Source organism: Mytilus californianus, unplaced genomic scaffold, assembly GCF_021869535.1.
Source record: "Mytilus californianus isolate M0D057914Y unplaced genomic scaffold, xbMytCali1.0.p SCAF_13, whole genome shotgun sequence".
Classification (NCBI taxonomy): domain Eukaryota; kingdom Metazoa; phylum Mollusca; class Bivalvia; order Mytilida; family Mytilidae; genus Mytilus; species Mytilus californianus.
This window is the reverse complement of record NW_026262615.1, coordinates 44,068,352-44,085,151: the sequence shown is the minus strand read 5'-3', so window position 1 is coordinate 44,085,151 and position 16,800 is coordinate 44,068,352.

The following is a 16,800-nucleotide window of genomic DNA, read 5'->3' as shown; positions in this document are numbered from 1 at the left end:
TATCACGAGAAACTACTTGCCCTAACTGATTAGCCATTGGCGATCAATTTTGTCCATTCATTCTATTTGCACTTTCTCTGATATCAATCGATTGCTCTTGTTTTAGTCTTTTATATACATTTCATACTAGACTTCGGCATTCGTATTGAATTTAATTATAAGTTTGAATACCCCGAGGGCAAAAATGTTCGCGATGACTTTGATTGACATTATTTATACCTTTATGTTTTATGATATTAAATGTTATTGATAACTCAAACTTTTCAAATTCTTGTTAACAAAGTTAATGTCTAAAAAGAGACATATCAAACAACAAAACACATTTTGTTAAAGCAAACAATTTTAGACCTTTCTCTAATTGCTACATACTTCATGATTTAAGCAAAGTGGAGAAGTAACAAGTACCAGGTCTAAGTATTTGGTCTGGCATACCTTCATGTTACCTGTATACCACGAAGGCGATTTAAGATGTAAAAGAATGATATATTTTGAATCACAAAACATTTTGAAATCCAGACATTATACAACAAACTTAAATATATTTGAAATAAACCAGCCAATATTTAAAAATGAAAATAATCGATTAAATAACTTTCAAATATATCATTTTAATTATTGAATACGCCAGAAAAGCATTTCGTCTACATAAAACTCATTATTTCCGCTCGAATCAAAGCAGCTGTAAACAAATAATGAACATTTAAAATCCAACCGTTTTTCAAAATTTGACTACGGCCTTTTTTCCTTAAGTAAAAAAAACTCATCGACCTAAACCTATTTCTTGTATTCTATATAAAGATATTGTTTTTCCGCTAGAAATGTTTCCTTTTTCCTGCTCTTTGTTAATAAAATGCTTTTGATTATTGCTTAACTGATGATTGATAGATAAAATTATTTTATTTCCTTTTCTAAATGTTTTGGAAGTGCAGAGCAATATGACCACTCCTAAGTTTGTCGTAATTACAAGTTAATCTCCAGCACATGTTCAAAATCTTCCTGTTTTTTTGTAAAATTTAGTATATATTGTTTTTTACTCATTTTTTCTTGGAACGAATTTCTTTCCATTTAAATCTTAAATTTTTGAATGCTTAACTTTGAAGATAACAATCGATAAATGGGCAATTTTTCTTATGCATTCTTATTACAAATGTATCTTTTCTCTTCCGTTTGTGAAAAAGCATATTGTTAGGGCACAATCATTTTCTTTTCTGGAATGACAACAGAAAATTGAACAACACAATATATTGTTATTAAGTAAGTATGGGAATACATAAGGTTCTTTTGAGCAGAAACTAAAAACTTTTTTTTCTACACAGGGAAAATAAAATCTCCACATTTAAGGTTTAAAAATTAGTTGAATATAAGAATGTGTGTCCATATGACACTATACCCCATTTGCACTCTTACTAGTTCTTTGTTCAGTGAACTGTGTGTGAAAATGTGGTCAATCCCTTAATTTCGTATATATACATATATATAGGGTAGATCAAATCATAATGAACATATGTAGAAAGTTTCAAAATGATGTGACTACAACGTTATAGTAAATCCACTTTGCGAAAAAATGTTAACATGATAATGTACTTATTTCATATGTTCAGTGAACCATGAAATAGGGGGGAAACCGTTTTTTTTTTTGGCATCAATTATAAAAGTTCACATCATAATGAACTTCGTATCAGGTTTCTGTGATTACAACGTCATGCTTAACTAACCAAAAAATTCAAACTGATGTTTCACGGACAGACGAACGAACGAACAGACGACGAGATGAACTGACGAACAGACGAACAGACGGACCAACAAACCTGGAAACATAATGTCATTCTACTATCGCAAGCGGGTAGAACTACTATCGCAGGCGTTCCATAAAAGATTACTTGTAAAGGAGTGTTTATAGCTTGTATACTTGTACTATAATTAGAAAAGTTTCGATGTTGGGGAAAAGCATAATCTTTCCAATTCAACGTGAAGCAGATTAAATACATTTTTGTGCTAAATGCACAACTTACCCTTCAGAAACACTGTTAGTGTGAATTCCGGAATAAAAGTGGAATACTAATGTGTATTATAGACATATCCACAAAATTAACTTTATTAAGGATGGTCGCTCCTCTTGTTTTTGAATTTATGCCAGATGTTCGGAATCCTCTGGTTTTATCCATGTAGTGCCATTAAAAAAATTTGCCTGCTAACCCCCACTTTTCTTCTCATAATTTTAATACATATAGTTTAAAAAGCCATATTTGAAAATATGAAAAAAATCCTTATTATTTTTTCATAGTTTTAGAAAGAAAACAGGTGCCAATGTTAAATGTAGAAAAAATCTAGAGAGAATAATTTCCCGCCAAATTTTCGATGGCTTATATCTCGAAAACAAGCACACAGATCCTTCATTTTGTTCTGCTTTTTTAGTTCTTTTATTTATAAATTATCAATTTATAACAGTCTTTTAAAAATCTTGTTATTTTGAAACAGAGTAGCGAACATCCTTAACCATCAGGGATTAGATGATTATAATCTCGTACGGTAGACGCGCGTTCAAATCTAATTTTAGTATATACTAACCAATTCTAGGAATTATCTGTTAAAGATAATTTCCATTGGAACAACAAGAGAATTACTGTCGGATATCTTACTAGGTCTCTATATATTACAGTAACATTTTGGCAGATTAAAACGATTTTACGGCTTTTAAATACTTCTCTTGTATGACAATCCGTTTCTATTTATGTTGGTGTTTGCTTTTGTTGCAGTTCAGTGTTACTGTTGTTCCGTTGTTTCCCTGGGTTTTAGTTTGTTACCCGGATTTGTTTTTGCTTAATCAAATTGTGAATTTTGAACAGCGGTATACTACTGTTTCCTTTATGCATGTATTTTTGTTTCTGTGCCGATATGCTATGCATTTTGGATCTAGCAAAAATCCCATAAAAGTTTAATCGTGAAATGTATTCGACCTTTATAAACGATGTAAAAATAGAAGAGAGTCAGGCGATATCAAAGCGTCTTTAGTAATAAATGCCAGTTTAGAATGAAACCTTGAACTTATTTTTAATTTGCAGTATGCAGTATGCCATAACTAACCTCTAACTGAATTCTTTTTGCATATTCTGATGCCGTCTGTTTTGGTTTTTTTTTCATTTCGGTTGTGTCAAGAATATTTTTACCTCCCTCTGGTCATTTTTTTATTTTTTACCACAAATATTTGACAGTATATTGTGCATCTTTACAAGCAAATGCGGCATAAAAGGATTGGGAACAAAACTTTGAAACACAAAAGATGACTGCCTTTTCCCAAAAACGATCTTTCCATTAACTTGAAAGAGTATCTTAGCACGGTTTTTATAGTTCATAATTAAAACAGCAGCCAATACGTGATTTACGAACCATTTATGTCACGAGCTAAATAACGCGTATCATATGGATGGGTGGCTGTTTTACATCAAATGGCAATAAACACATACAAAGTTCAGACGAGTAAATGTTATCTGATAAAGAGAGGCGAAAGATACCGAAGGGACATCTGATATGATTATTAACCATGTTTGATACTAGACTGATTTAATCGTGCTTGTTGGAAAGATAACAGTCCGAATACCCTGGGATCTAGGTTGGTTTGTGGAAAATTGGTAAGATTGAGTGGACATAATACATCGAATTGTGAGTTAGCTTCATTTCTATACACTTGGTGGAAAACATTTAAGATATCAATCAATCCATGCATTTAAATAAATTTTTCAATCAAAACCACGTTAATAACAAATAAAGCTGAAAAAATGGTATGGAATCAATATTTGGACCCGGTAATAAAGAACATACAAGAAAGTAGTACATATATCAAACAAATTAGTTCCTACGCATAGCTGTCATTTTCAATATATGTAAACCATGTGGGTGATTTGGTATCAACTGAAAGTTGAAGGACTGGGGATCATTGTAGAATAATTGAATTTGATAATTAACAAATATTGTTTAAATTGATACAGGAGAACATATTTTGCCTGTTTTTCAGATCTGAAATACCTGTTTTTGTAGTTTAAACTTACCCGTGCGCTCTTTTATTTAATTAAAGGTGTCTTGATTTTTCCTGCAAGAATAACCAGAATGGATTGCTTTCACATGGAATGACTGTCACTTTATTTGAACTTAAGACCTATGAATGATTGGTATTGGAGAATTTAACATAGAAAGCAGTGGGGTCGATAATAATAAGTGGTTTTATTCAATATCTAATATAAATTGTCAAAATCACGATCTAAGGTAGAATGTTCAATGCATAGATACAATCACCATTTCAACAAAAGCATACAGTTGGCATTAGGCATTCATAAGCTTCTATAACAAATTTCTGCAGCCATAAAATGTAGACCGTCATAACATTCTTGCCTGAAATTAACAACCGAACATGATGTCGACAGCCAAAACATTTATTCCTTGTCAGGATTTAAAAACATTCCAAAAGTTTTCATTAAAAAAGATACACAATACGATAACAAAAAGAATTAAAATTGAACCACTTGTATGAAAAATTAAAGAGGTACAGAACTCTTTAGGGCGTAAATTCTTTAAAATTCAGCTGAACGTTTTAATCACACACTATAAGTAAAGAGAAATTAAGCTTCTCAATGATCAAATTTAGTGTTTGTTAAACTGCTATATATCCAATAAAATTATTCCTAATATAAAGTGTAAATTGTGTGATTAAAATTTCTTAATTTTTTATTATCTTTGTCAATATGTCCAAATGAATGCTTTGTCAAAATATTTTTAAAATTAAACGAGACAAATGTATTTTAGTCAAAGTGTTTGGTACCCGCTTAGTATAAAAAAAAATATAGAGGACATTAGCACATTAAATATTTACAAACATGTGAAAGTCAAATATTTCAGAAGAAAATTATGTTTTTGCTATAAATTTTGATTTTAGAAACTTCTAACGCAATTAGGAAAAAGCGAACACAATTTATTAATAGAAAAGGGGAGGATAAAATATCAATGAGCAATATCTTATGCCAAACAAATATTGAAGGCAAAAATCTTTCTTTTTGCTTTCAGAAATTAATAGCATTATGAGAAAAGTTAATTTTTATATTTTGAAACAGGAAAATATACAATTCTTTAGATTAAACTTATATAGATACATTTATCTTCAACCCAAAAGTATACATTCAGGTAGCTAATAAGCATGATACCACGTCCACCATCAGTGACATTGATCTATTGGTTGCAAACACTCATCAAGAATTCAAGGCTTATAATTACGTACGCATGACAGTAACCTAAAAGGGGCGTTGCCATACTTTCTAAACACAAACAAGCAAACAAGCAAACACAAAGTACGTTAATAAGATTTCTACTGGAAATATAAGTCTATAAATACTGAACACTGACTTATTGCTACCAAATTTTTATCGAAATGTTATAAAGAATCAAATGCAAGAGATTCAGAAATTTTCTCCTTTCATGATTACATCAACCGAAGAAAAACAATTTAAATCTCAAAAAGGCTTTTTAGTTGATATGCAAAACAAATTCTGGCTGGATGATATGTTATTGCCTAAACATCTTTTTAATAGCATATGGTATGAGTCAGAAAGCATTTTAAAAGTTAAACAGATCACTTTATCATTTTAACATAAAAGAAGGTTATCCTTGGGTATTCACGTGAATGTGTATGACAAATGAGAAAGGGCATTAAGACCCATTTTTGACCAAAGACAATGACGTTTTTTGAAAACCACTTCTAATTTGCTCTTAATAAAAGAAAATACATAACATAAAATAAAATATTAATGAATTTATTTAGTAAATATGTAAAATGCTATGACGTCCTACTTTCGTCGTATTATGCCAATATTTCACGAAATGAAAACAAATAATGATTTAATGCAGTTGTTCATCCATAATACCTTCATTGAAACATCACCCACATCAAAATAACAACAGAAAAGGAAAATGTACATGCACAAGAAATACGACGTGCATATACGCTATTCTAGTAACTATATACAGTGTTTATCGCTATTTTCCGTGACCTCATTACATTCTCTTTCTATTCTGAAAAGTTGCTAAGGGAAAGGGAAAAAGATAACAAGGGAACAATTAAACAATAATGTCGAAGAAAGGCAAACAATACCATATATTGATTGCCTGACAAATTTCAGCACTTCTGTATATATCGTGGAGGTCTGTTTTTTATTGGTGGAAGAAGCAGGAGGACACGGAAAGAACCACTAACCTTCAGCAAGAAAAAAATGGCAGTCCTCCTACCACCCGGTGAGTGTAGATAGACTAGTGCACACTGTAGATAAAGTACTTAGACCTTTGGTAACCTCCATGATGATGGACAAAAACAAAACAAACAGAAACCAAAAAAAATAAACAGAAACCAAACAGTGAGCAACTCAACAAAAACTTAATTGAACACATGAATTCTCCTAGTGGCAGCCTTCATGTTCCTCATTTCAAGTAGAAATCCGGTGGTAGGTTTGATACGATGATGTTAAAATAGTTAATTGAATCTATTTTTACCTCACATCTAACATCTAACATCCCATATTATGAATGTTTAGTGCAGATGATGTAAAAGAGAGGCAAAAGATACCAAAGAATAAAACTGAGAATGGAAATGGGGAATGTGTCAAAGAGACAACAACCCGACCATAGAACAGACAACAGCAGAAGGTCACCAACAGGTCTAATATTCATACTCAGGCGAAAACAAACTGACAATGCCACCGCATAAAACGAAAACGACGAAAAGACAAACAGTACACCAAACACAACAAAGAAAACTAAAGGTTGCGCAACACAAACCCTAACATAAACAGGGGGTGATCTCAGATGCTCCGAGAAAGGGTTAGCAGATCTTCTCCACATGTGGCACCCGTTTTATACCATTGTTTCCATTCACTCATGTATCCAATCATATTATTGTATTATTCGTTTATATGTTATCTTTAATATAGCACTAAGATATCTTATTTTGCATAAAATACATACCTGAATAAAGTCTTCTCCAGTCTTCATATAGTTGTTTGAACTTCCACATATGTAAATTTTACTTTTGTTTTCAAGTCTTCAAGTAACAAGTTCATATATATTGTCGTTAGATCAATCACATTACAATACACCCATCCTATAGTATATCCAACGACAAATTAATATATTTTTATACATAGTTTAGTGTTGTGTTTTAATTGGAAGTTTATTTTATGATATAACCATTGTTCTTGATGATTTTTACTGTATGTTAAGTACTTAAGTCACTTAATTCAAATATAGAAAAAACAAAACTTGGTAAAAATTAGAATTTTTTATCAGGTTGTATAAAGATGTCTTTTGATGTCGGCAATGGGATTGAAACTGGGGGGGGGGGGGTAGTTTCTACTTGACTGTCTATCATGTAAATATACGCAGTTACGTCCGAAAAGAATGGGAAAGTAAAATCCGAAACACGTGTATGAGATTGCAAGCCGTTTCTATACTAAAGAAATATGATCAACATCTATCCTGGAGCATGTGTACGATACATTCCATGACACATTTAAAAACTCTACCTAATTCGCAGGCGTGTCAAATTTGTCAAAACATATTCACTGCCCACCTACTTGCATGAATCGATTTATTCCTGTTTATTCTCTTTGGACTTTAGCGTAGCTATTGAATAAACATGTCAGGCTGATCTCCGCACGCGAAAAAGTGTGTCGCGAGGCCTTCGGTTGACAGTATTTTTACCTCAGTATATTTTGCATAGTTAGATATCAAAAGTTGTTGATAACTTAATCTTATATCCTATACATTAAATCATGTTTTTGGTAATTCGTGCTAAACGCTGAGTAGTATATTTTAAATGCATATCTGGGAGAATATGTCTTTTAAAATCAATATCTGTACTTTGTGCTATACCGACATGTTGAGGCGGATTTTTTAAGTGCTGGCCCATAGGGTTACAGTCAATAGAGAGATATGCTGTTCAACAAAATACACTGTTCTCAACCAAAAGCTTTCAGTCCTTGCCCTTACTAATAAATTCTTCGTGATGTATGACAAATGGAGAAGCAACAAATACCATTTTAAGTATTTGATTTGGCTATTTCACTGACAGAACCACTGAACTCCTCCACAAAGAGGTGAACATGTTACCTTTATACCATCAAGTTGTATACACAATTGTGTAAAATGTGAAATAATGATAATTGTGGTTGTAATACATGTTTTTAAAAACCATAGACGATGATGCACCTCCTGAAAATATATTTAAAATCAACCGGTTAATACTAAGCCCACAAAATAATCGACCAAGAACAATCACAGATATCAGGGTTATAATCTAGTACACATGACGTACGTTTCGTGTACCAAAAACTCATCACTTGCACTCGAATCAAAACAAAGGGAAGACCACTCTAATTACAAAGTAAAAAATATTGAATACGAATATAATCGCAGAAAGTTATGCCTAATCGGAACATCACTGCGAGTAGAAAAACCCTAATGGACTAAAACGTATATTTAAGATATTGTTTATCCGCTTGCAACTTTCTCTTTTTTTTCGTTTTTTTTTCATTGTTGAATTTATTGGAAGTTCAGATTAAGACACTACTTTTAATAACAAATCAATCTCAAGCACATATTTAAAAAACATCGTTCCGTTTGGATAAATTTGGTGTATCTGTTTTTATTAAAAACTATTTTTCTAGAACGGAATGTTTTCCCATAATGAGTTGACCTCGAATGGTAACTTTTTTATTACTAGTATGTTATCTCATTTTAACAGACCGGTTTTTTTTCAAATCATTATTTTTTTATAATTATAACAAATGATGCTATTCAAGACAAAATATTTGGGCAATCAACAAGATATGATTCTGTTGTTCATTCAGTATGGGAATGCAAATAGTTGTTTATTGATTACCCTTTGACAATTTTTGGAAAAACTTTTAGGAATTTTGGTCCTCAATGCTCTTCAACTGCGTACTTTATTTGGCCTTTTTAAGTTTTTGGATTCGAGCGTCACTGATGAGTCTTTTTTAGACGAAACGCGCGTCTGGCGTAAATACAAAATTTAATCCTGGTATCTATGATGAGTTTATTTGAAACGACAAGACGGTTTTTGTTACGAAGCACTTTCTTTTCATTCAACTGTAATCGGATTTCCCAATTTGAAAGGTAATACCAGGTATACTAGAGACGCTCGGATGTCAGACATTATCATATAATTTATACTTAACGGTTAAGTTAAGAATGTAGTCGGGTGAAATAAAAAAAAAATCTGGAATTTAAGATTGAATCTAAAAGTAAGAAGAGCACTAGTCAAGGAACAAAATAAGCTAAAAATTTTGAAAAGTAATGAAACTCCTTTTCGAGATATTAATGGTTTTTTTTTTTAAATTTCGGGAAAAAGGCTGACTCGGACTTTTACCTTATATTTGCCTTGGCATTATTTGGGTCTCAAATCGTATGATTAAAGAAAAGAAATCTAGAATCTGCGTAAAGTTTGGTAAATGACCTTATATCAGCTATTGAAGTCTTTTATGAAAAGTAAAATGGGTGTTATGGGGCAAAATATTTTTACCCTGTATCGTAGGAAAAACCCAAGGAGTCCGAACATCTGACAAAAATCCCTAAACCTAACTTAACTACATCTTTAATGTATGTATCGGATGTTTAATGCATTTCTTATTGGCCATGAAACATGATTCAGATTTGATTACCTCCCGTTTAACAAATAAAAATACCATTGATAAATAATTTAATTTTGGATGTGACACGTCTTCTGATTGGCTAAAAGTTTTTCGTTAATCTGCTCATAGACATAATTTTGTCATGTGACCGTTTTTTTATGATTTACTCCTTACAAATGGAATTTAGAATTAAATTATAAGGACTGACTGTAATATTGATTTTGTCCATTCGAAATAACCTCAAAAATAAGCTGCACATTTTTTAATAACCCGCTACGATGTTTTTTTTTTTCATAGACAGAAAAAATATTACAGTAATTCCTTAAATAACTTAAGGATGTTCGCTTTTTAAAAGACTGTTATAGATTGATAGTAAATAAATAACAGAAATAAAACAGCAGAAAAAATTCTAAGCCTGGTATCTTTGATGAGTTTTTATACTACTATTCCACATAATCCAATAACATTAACGGTACCAATTTTTCTGCACCAGATAAGCATTTCGACAATCAATGTCTCTTCAGTGATGCTTGATGCCAAATATTTGAAAATCCAAAGCTTATTAAAAAGATGAAGAGCTATAAACGAAAAAAGGACAAAATAGTATAGCCAAATCAGAGCTTTGCATGAGGGAGATATATTCCTTAATTCAAACCAATTTCCAAATTTTGTAACAGTAAATATAGATAGCACAAAATCCGTATTTTCATGCCAGTACCAAAGCGGGGCCTATGAGTCCACCAGCAGTTGAGAAATTGACTACATCGTCTCTTTAATCAGAGCGTTTTGTATAAAAGTGGGAATCAAAGATACAAACTCCTTGTTCTAGGTTGTAAAATATCTTACTTTGAGAAAAAAAGACACTTATTCTAATAACAAATACACCGAATATGATATCATACAAATACTTAACTCTTGATCAACAATATATATATATATATATATATAGATTGCCTAACAATGTAATTTTAACACACTATTTAGTATGTAAATATAAGAATGTTTAAAATATTTACAAAATGATGAAAATAAACGCAATATTTCGCTAGACTAACTAGCTTTATCAAGCGTGCATCTATCCAGGTGAAATCGGATGTAGATGATAAGAAACTTTTGCAGCTCAATGTATATGTTGAACCTGAATTTAGCTGCCTTGAAAATAATACATAATTTGGATGAAGTTCAAGATTTTTACAAAATTTGTAGTTGAAGTTAGCAACGTCCATTGGCCAATATTACAGGATAAAAAGGACGATGCTGTGTACTAAATTATTCTTTATCTTTCCTGTATCTTTTCTCATCTTTTTCGTTAAGACCATCAGGTTCTAAAGTGTGGAGTTGGTGGATCCAAAAATTTTCTCTTCTCCTTCTCGCCGTGGTGTCCCACTCGGTGTTGACTTCTATGATTTGGAAAGTAACATTATCAAAAGAATGTTTCGTTGAACGAAGATGTCTTGTGAGAGGACAGTTTTTGTTGGTTTTGTACCATGAACGATGGTTATTGAGCCGAATATTAAATTTGTCCATTGTTTCTCCCACATACTGAATGCCACAAGTGTCACATGTTAATATATAAATTGAGTTCTCCGTTTTACAGTTGGAATTTGAGTAGATGGTATAATTTTGTTTAGTAACGGAGCTGATGAAAGAACTGCTTGTATTGGCAGCTTTACAACACAAGCAGTTCCTTCGACCACATTGTTTGTAGCAACCGGGAGATGGAGTAGGCTGCTTTGCTAATACAGATGTCACTAATTTGTCACGGATGTTTTTAGGTCTTCTGAAGGCCATGACTGGTGGTGAGGAAAATATTTTTTTCAGATTTGAATCATTTTCTATAATTTTCCAATGCTTCTGAACAATGGAAGACACATTTTTAAAATCAGGATGGTAAGTGAGTACAAGGGGTGTTCTGTTAGCTGCTTTATTCTTATCTTTGTACTCTAGAAGTTCTTGGCGACTAGTTTTGTTTGCTCTTTCGAAAGCGCTATCAATGATGTTGTTATTGTATCCTCGAACAACTAGATGTTTACGTAGTTGTCCAAGTCTAGCGTTTTGCGTATTTTCAGTAGAGCATATTCTCTTGATTCGCAATGCCTGGCTGAATGGAATGCCACGGGAGCAGTGTTTAGGATGGCAACTTTTGGGAGAAAGGAATTGATGTTTGTCCGTTTGTTTGGTATGAAGGTCCGTTATAATGGTTCCGTTCTTGATGTAACTCGTAGTGTCGAGGAAGTTTATTTTCTCCATAGATGATTCATATGTAAATTTTATTGAATGGTGGAAGGAGTTACAGTGTCCTAGAAATTCATTAAGATGTTCTTGTGAATCTGTCCATTTGAAATCAATATCATCAATGACATCTGTATTAGCAAAGCAGCCTACTCCATCTCCCGGTTGCTACAAACAATGTGGTCGAAGGAACTGCTTGTGTTGTAAAGCTGCCAATACAAGCAGTTCTTTCATCAGCTCCGTTACTAAACAAAATTATACCATCTACTCAAATTCCAACTGTAAAACGGAGAACTCAATTTATATATTAACATATGACACTTGTGGCATTCAGTATGTGGGAGAAACAATGGACAAATTTAATATTCGGCTCAATAACCATCGTTCATGGTACAAAACCAACAAAAACTGTCCTCTCACAAGACATCTTCGTTCAACGAAACATTCTTTTGATAATGTTACTTTCCAAATCATAGAAGTCAACACCGAGTGGGACACCACGGAGAGAAGGAGAAGAGAAAATTTTTGGATCCACCAACTCCACACTTTAGAACCTGATGGTCTTAACGAAAAAGATGAGAAAAGATACAGGAAAGATAAAGAATAATTTAGTACACAGCATCGTCCTTTTTATCCTGTAATATTGGCCAATGGACGTTGCTAACTTCAACTACAAATTTTGTAAAAATCTTGAACTTCATCCAAATTATGTATTATTTTCAAGGCAGCTAAATTCAGGTTCAACATATACATTGAGCTGCAAAAGTTTCTTATCATCTACATCCGATTTCACCTGGATAGATGCACGCTTGATAAAGCTAGTTAGTCTAGCGAAATATTGCGTTTATTTTCATCATTTTGTAAATATTTTAAACATTCTTATATTTACATACTAAATAGTGTGTTAAAATTACATTGTTAGGCAATCTATAATTTTATTTGTGTAATTGAATTAATCTCTGTACTGATTAATCCACACTCCCATAGATTTGTATGTCATGTGCTGCTATTTATAGGCACTTATATATATATATATATATATATATATATATATATATATATATATATATATATATATATATATATATATATATATATATATATATATATGTTGAATTTGATGGAATGATATTGCAAACGACAGTATTTGTTCCAATAGGTACTACTTGTGCACCTCTACTGGATGATTTGTGTGTATACTCATATGAAGCAGAATCGATCGGAAACCCTCTAAAAGACAAAAAGAAAAACCGTTTTTCAAGTTTTCTTTAATTTCATTTCAAGATATATCGATGATGACCTGTCACCCAATAACCAACCTTTCAGTGTATGATTGGATCACAAATAACCCAGTAAACTTTAGATTAAGGATACTACTGCTCCATATCTTAATCTTTTCCCCGATATTGACACAGACGGATAACTTCAAATTAGAATTTATGACGAATGTGATGATTTCAACTTTCGAGTATCTCAGCAGTGATAATTTATCAATATACCCTATACTCAAATCGTATGGCGTTTACACATCTCAATCAATACGTCAATCTCTGGCGCAGAGTTCATATCCGTTCCTTACATGCTCCGCAATACTACACTTAATATGACTGAGTGTAGTGTTACATAGTATGGAACGGAACGGATATGATCTCTGCGCCGGAGAAATCGACACAATATGAGTGTACGCGTATCAAAACAGTGTTTTTGTCACACTAGGCTGTTCCGCGTATCTTTAAACATGAAGACCATATTATGCGTTATTTGAAAACAGAATACATTAACAGAGATATTGATGTTATCAACCTATCTAGTGTTCAAACTCCGTTAAACCCCCTTTTTTGATAACATAGAACAACCTATAATTTGTTATATAAACAAAACAGTATAACTTTAATGTTTAATGATACGTCAATTACATCAGACGTGAATATACAATATAATGCACCTACAATATGAGACTTTGGAACATCGACATAAATTAATCATGGATACTAGGATTACAATTGTGTACGCCATATGCGGGTTTCGTTGACAATAGATGCATCAGTGACGCTCCAATAAAAAAAGTTAAAAAAAAGATCAAATAAAGTAGGAAATTGAGGAGTATAAAAGTTCCGAAAGGTTTTGCCAAAAGTTAAGGTAATATATTCCTATGGTAGTAAAGACTTAGCATTCAAATGTTGTAAACAGTTAACTTATAATTATGACCATATCAACACTAACTCATATCAATAAAAAAGTGCTGACTTCTGAGCTGGTGAAACCCTAGGGGAGGATACCTTCACAAGTAGTGGCATCGACCACATCAAAGTTCAAATATTATCCTTACGGCCATGTAACTAAAGGCGACCTCATTATCGATCAGTTAGTAATATGCACATGTAAAAAGTAAAATACCAAAATACCGAACTCCTACGAAAATTCAAAACGGAAAGTCCCTTATCAAATGGCAAAATCAAAAGCTCAAACACATCAAACGAATGGAAAACAACTGTCATATTCCTGAATCGGTACAGGCATTTCCTTATGTAGACAATGGTGGATTAAACCTGGTTTTATAGCTAGCTAAACTTCTCACTTATATGACAGTCGCATAAAATTCCATTATATTGACAACAATGTGTAAGCAAAACAAAGGATGTTAACAAATTCTAGGTAATCGCAAAGCGATTTGTATTTGTACAAGCCTACAACGTAGCCAACAATTTGGTGGTAGTGTGACGTAAATATTACATGGAAGTTCTGGAGAATCAAAAAATACAATAGCAAAATGAATATTTATAGATATTTCAAAAGAAAATTATCTTCATTGTTCTAAATTGAAATTAATACAGCTGATTATAAAATTAAGAATAAGCGATCATTATTTAGCAATAGAAAAGGGAATACAATTAAAAAAAACGATAGATCATACAAAAATTGAAAACGAAATTCATTTTTTTTTACATTGAGAAATTATTATAAGACAAAAGATAAACTGAAAGATATAATTTATAGAATTGAATGTTATTGATAAAATGACATATACCCTCAACCCTATATCGTAGATGTAGGTATATAATGTCAGTAAAATTGAGGAAGTGTATAATCTTGAAACACTTAGAAAGATATGGCTGTTGTTTTTGTTTATGTTTTGTCAAGTGCTAAAGATATAAGAGGGGCGTAAGGGGGGGGGGGGTATCTGCTCGGAAGAACGCGAAATAAAATTGCCATTTGACGATGAACGAACAATTAAAAATTTCTTGCACGTTGATCTTTTTACTGATTTCACGAAACACGGTGAATAACGAAACTTTTTCACGGCTGCACGTGAAATAAAAATGGCAAAACACGTTGCACGAAAATAACCCTTTACCACCCTCGTATAAAGTACTATGACAATAAAGAGTTTGTATGATTTATTTTTATAAAAGGCAGGTTAACACCAACATGTACTTTAAAGCGTCTGCACTATAAGAAAACAAGATGTTATAGCTGGATCGCGTTTGATACCAATCACTTGGTGTTTTCAAGCAACAATGATTTTTCTTTTTTTTATAAATTATTCATACATATGCAACAAATCTTGCAAAAAGTAATACTTGCAGCTTGTGAACGTATTTAGTTATATAGTAGCTGTCCGACATTGAATAAAAAATAAAGTAACAAAAATACCAAACTCCAAGGAAAACTCAAAACAGAAAGTCCCTTATCAAATGGCAAAATCAAAAAGCTGAAACACATCAAACGAATGGAAAACTATGGCAAGCCGTTCTCGTCAAAACTATGTTTAAACCATTTTTCGAAAAATTTACACACTGAGAATTAAAAAAAAACACACTGAGATTAAAAAACCTAAAAACACACACTGAGAATTAAAATTTACACACTGAGATTTCATAAAAACGCACTGAGATTACAAAAAATGAAAAACACACACTGAGAATTGAAAATTACACAATGAGATTTCCAAAAGACACACTGAGATGAAATAAACTGAAAAACACACACTGAGAATTTAAAATTACACACTGAGATTTGTGCGCACATATCTAATTAGCATAATTAATCTGAATCTATTACAAGCTTAAAACAACTAGGGGACAGAACTTTTTAGTCCTTCAATTTGGCGCTAAATGTTTTATAAAAAACATTAAAAATACAACGTATAGAAAAACTACGTTATTAAAGACCAATAGAACAAGAAAAATACCCACTTATTCTCATTACAAAATATAACCAAATGGTGAAAAACTTTATTAAAATTATAAGAAAACATTGGAACAATCTGCAAAAATACAAACAATGCAGTGATTTTTCCCCAAGTGCCTATTATAGCATATATACGTAACAAAAATATAAAAAAATACCTTGCGAAATCAGGGTAACAGTTGAAAGACTTTTGAAAAGGCACCATGCTTAAACAGTTTTAAGCAAAAATCCCGATATACTGTTAGTAATAATCTGAATTATAGGCAAACAAACTAATGAATACGAGTTAGCAAAAAAATTTGTTAAGTCTTGAAATTTATTACGAATGTTGGTTGTAGGAACCGCATTTCATTATAATGACAAGAGTTCGGGAGACCAAGATATTAATCTGTTGAATTATTCATCTCATGAATATTCATTAGTAATTTGAATATTAATCTCAGTGTGTATTTTTGAAATCTCATTGTGTAATTAACAATTCTCAGTGTGTGTTTTCCAATTTATTTCATCTCAGTGTGTCTTTTTAAAATCTCAGTGTGTAATTTTAAATTCTCAGTGTGTGTTTTTCATATTTTTAAATCTCAGTGTGTAATTATAAAATCTCAGTGTGTAATTTCGATTTCTCAGTGTGTAATTTCAATTTCTCAGTGTGTTATTTAAGGTTTTTAAATCTCAGTGTGATTTTTTAAAT